General features: G+C 57.5%; 2 non-coding genes across 2 annotated transcripts; one reads left to right on the forward strand and one right to left on the reverse strand.

Annotated features, from left to right (window-relative positions):
• Positions 1-561: 561 nt before the first annotated feature.
• On the reverse strand, positions 562-633 carry TRNAQ-CUG (transfer RNA glutamine (anticodon CUG)). The gene has a single exon. It is a non-coding gene; the product is annotated as a tRNA-Gln (tRNA).
• Positions 634-2375: 1742 nt separating this feature from the next.
• On the forward strand, positions 2376-2540 carry LOC130842035 (U1 spliceosomal RNA). Its single transcript, XR_009050330.1, has one exon. It is a non-coding gene; the product is annotated as a U1 spliceosomal RNA (small nuclear RNA).
• Positions 2541-3192: the final 652 nt, after the last annotated feature.

Here is a 3192-nt window from a genome sequence, read left to right on the forward strand (position 1 = left end):
CGGAACACAGTGGAATAGGATCAATCAAACTTCAGAATAGAATAGGCACCTCAATACAGCACTACCCATTCGGGTCTGGAACCATAAGAGGCTGTCACCCTGTCTGACCAGAGACATCACAGCCCCCCACAGCGACCCCTGACTCACAGGGACAAGCGCGCAGTTACGCCTGCGGTGTGACGCCCCCTCGCCGGGCAGGACTCAGGCGGCGCAGCCTCTGCCTTTTACCCCCGAGACCCAGGGGGCCCCGATGGCGGGGTGGCACTGGCTTGGTCGCTGCGCCACTTGGCGGCGGGGCCGGGCCTCCGATGGCCAGAGACGGGCTGACCGCCCGGGGCCAGCGGGGACAGCCCGGGCTCGTCCCCCACCTGCGCGCCACCTGCCCATGTGGACCGCGCAGGTCGGAGAAGCAGGTTTTCTTGAGAAGGAGCCAGCAGAGGTCAGGGACGCGGATGCCAGGTGCCTGCGGTGGCAGGAACAGGAACCGGAGGAACGCGGGCTTCGGCAGGAGACTGAGTTCTGGCTGCGGGAGTAAAAGACGCCGGCGCGGCCTAAAGGGAAAGGTCCCACCGAGACTCGAACTCGGATCGCTGGATTCAGAGTCCAGAGTGCTCACCACGACACCATGGAACCGCCGCAGGCCCGCCCCTCCCGCCGCGGAGCCAGGCCGCGCGCAGCCCCGCGGGCCCAGCACCCGCCTCCCGCCGGGCGCTCTCGTCCCCCCGCCCCGAGCCCGCTTCCTCCGCGACGCCAGGAGGCGCCTGACTCGCCTGCCCTCAGGTTTGTACGTCGTGGAAAGACACGAAGTCCATTCGGGAGGAGCGACCGGGAAGGGCTTGGCGGCCTCCCCCAAATGCGCCTGCTCTGCCGGCATTTCTAGAGTTTTCTGCCCTGAGGTAAAATTCCCGCCAGAAAAAAAAAAAAACCCAAACGCCAAAAAACCCGCAAACTTCCTTTCCCCTTCTTTGCAGTTGTCCTCTCGCCGCTGCCCTGGCAGCTCTGAACGTCCTCAGGACAGGGCTAGGCACGTCGTGGGGTGTCCCCTCCCTGGGACCCAGGTGCAAGGGTAGACGCGCGGGGCGCTGCCGGCTTCGTCGGGGGACGGCGCGTCCTCTCTCTGTTGGGAACCGGATGGGAGCCGAAGCGGCCGCGGCCCCACCCGTCGCACCGCGAGCACCCAGGCCGCTGGCGCCCTGAGGGGTGAGGTCGGGTGTGAGCAGCTGACAGTGTTTCTTCTGGGCTCTTTCCTGCCTCCCCTTCGTGCTCCTCCTCCGCTTTCCGGGTTCACCCCCTCTCCGCCCACCCGCGTCCCCGAGACTGAGGCGGCCGCTGGGTCCTGGGAGCGGAGCTCAGCGCGGCCCACGGGCTCCCCGTCGACGTTTCCAGCCTCCGGACGTTTATATGGCTCAGCGGCCAGTTTTAAAGTTTTGAACGTCGGCCACTTTTGAAAGCCTGTCCCAGCCTCGCATTCCGCGGAGGGGGACGCGCAGGGAAGAGGGGCACAGGGCGGGCTGCAGCCCCAGAGGCTGTGGCGGTCCCCTGTCACCTGAGCGGAGGCTCCCGAGGCGGCGAGGAGCAGGCGGCCTGGCGCATTCCCTGGTATCAAGGCCCTCATGTGCCCCATGTGAGAACAGCGTGTCCTGAGTGGCCAGTCTGAGTGTGTTTTCAGAACCGGAGGGAGGGGTTGGGGGGCACGTTCTCACCCCGTGGCAACAGCAGAAGAGTGTGTAATGCGGCTCTGTGAGTACAGTATGCGAGCGTGCTGTTACCTGGAAGACTGGTGGTTCAAGCCACCACGGAACATGCGAGTCGTACTTCAACTCATTTTCCTGCTTCCCATTCTCAAAATTGACCAAAGCCTCCTGAGCTGCGTTTATCTTTCAGGCAGCGACCTCATCCGGTAGCTCTCAGTTCCTGTCCTCCCTGTCCTTTGCTCTGTGGCCGCGGGTGGGGCAGCTGCTGAATCTGAGTCGTCCTGGATCTTCACCGACCTCGGCCCTCCGATGGTTTCTGCCCGCCGTCACCACATTCCAGTGTTCTCTCTGCACCATATGGAGCTCTGCGGCCACCTTGACCTACATGTTTCCACAGCCAGATTCCAGGGGAACTGCCAGGCTGCAGAGGCTGATGGCATAGGCCTGGTCAGACTCCAGGTTGGTGCACCTCAAGGGCTAGTATTAACTATGCCGTTATAGGATGCCAGCAACACTTTGATTTGAGGGTGTTGCATCATTACATTTTTTTAAAAAATTTATGACATTACTTGTTAGAACAGTTTTAGGTTTACAGACAAATTGAGCAGATAGAGAGTTCTCACATATGCTCTGTTCTCTCTCACACAATTTCTTCTATTATTGGTATCTTGCATTGTTGTGGTACAGGCGCCGGGGAGATCCCATGATCAGGAAGATGGTTTTCCAAAAAAAAAAAAGTCTTATCCATTGCACTCCGGATGTACTGAGCCCTTTGATTTCTCCAAATTTAGGAAACTCGACTGCACAATTTGTGGTAATGGGGGACAGTGTTTGCACACTCTCCTGACAGGTAATGGTTAATAACAGACCACTGTAAATATATTCAGTAGTTTGGGCAGATTCTTGGGGAGCATTTCCTAGATACATTTTCCTGGAAGATAAACCTTCCTACTCCCCTTCTAAGTTTGTTTTGGGGAAAAATGCTGTATTCCTTTCCAGGGCCAGACTGAATTGACAACCATCATAGTTGATGAGGATTAAGGCCCTAATCAGCCAATGAAGAACACTTTATTTCAGACCAGTCCCATTCCCCATTTTCTGCTGGAAAGAAAGTGGACCAGCTTATTCCTTTACTGCAGAACCACCACCAGAGGTCTTAAACTCAGGGAGACCTGTGTGGCCAGGTGACTGCCTCTTGCAGCCCCGGGAGGACAGATATTTCTAATACCTCACCTAGCTTTCCCGTCTTTCTTTTCTTTTGTATAACTGGCATGGCAATACACCCAAGAAACAGTAGTATCTAGCGCTGTGTCCCCTGCTTAGCAGATAAGGCACAGGGTCATTTTATACCACCAAGAGGAGGAAGATCCTGTGAGTGGAGGACTTTGTGGGGTCTCTTTTGGAGCAACCGATGAGGTTCCTGAGAGAGGGTCTGGGAATCTCTGCCCCTCTTTCAGTGCCTGGGTTGTAGCCCACCAATTTGAAATGTTTGGTGTCT

Source organism: Hippopotamus amphibius, chromosome 1 (genome assembly GCF_030028045.1).
Source record: "Hippopotamus amphibius kiboko isolate mHipAmp2 chromosome 1, mHipAmp2.hap2, whole genome shotgun sequence".
Lineage (NCBI taxonomy): Eukaryota > Metazoa > Chordata > Mammalia > Artiodactyla > Hippopotamidae > Hippopotamus > Hippopotamus amphibius.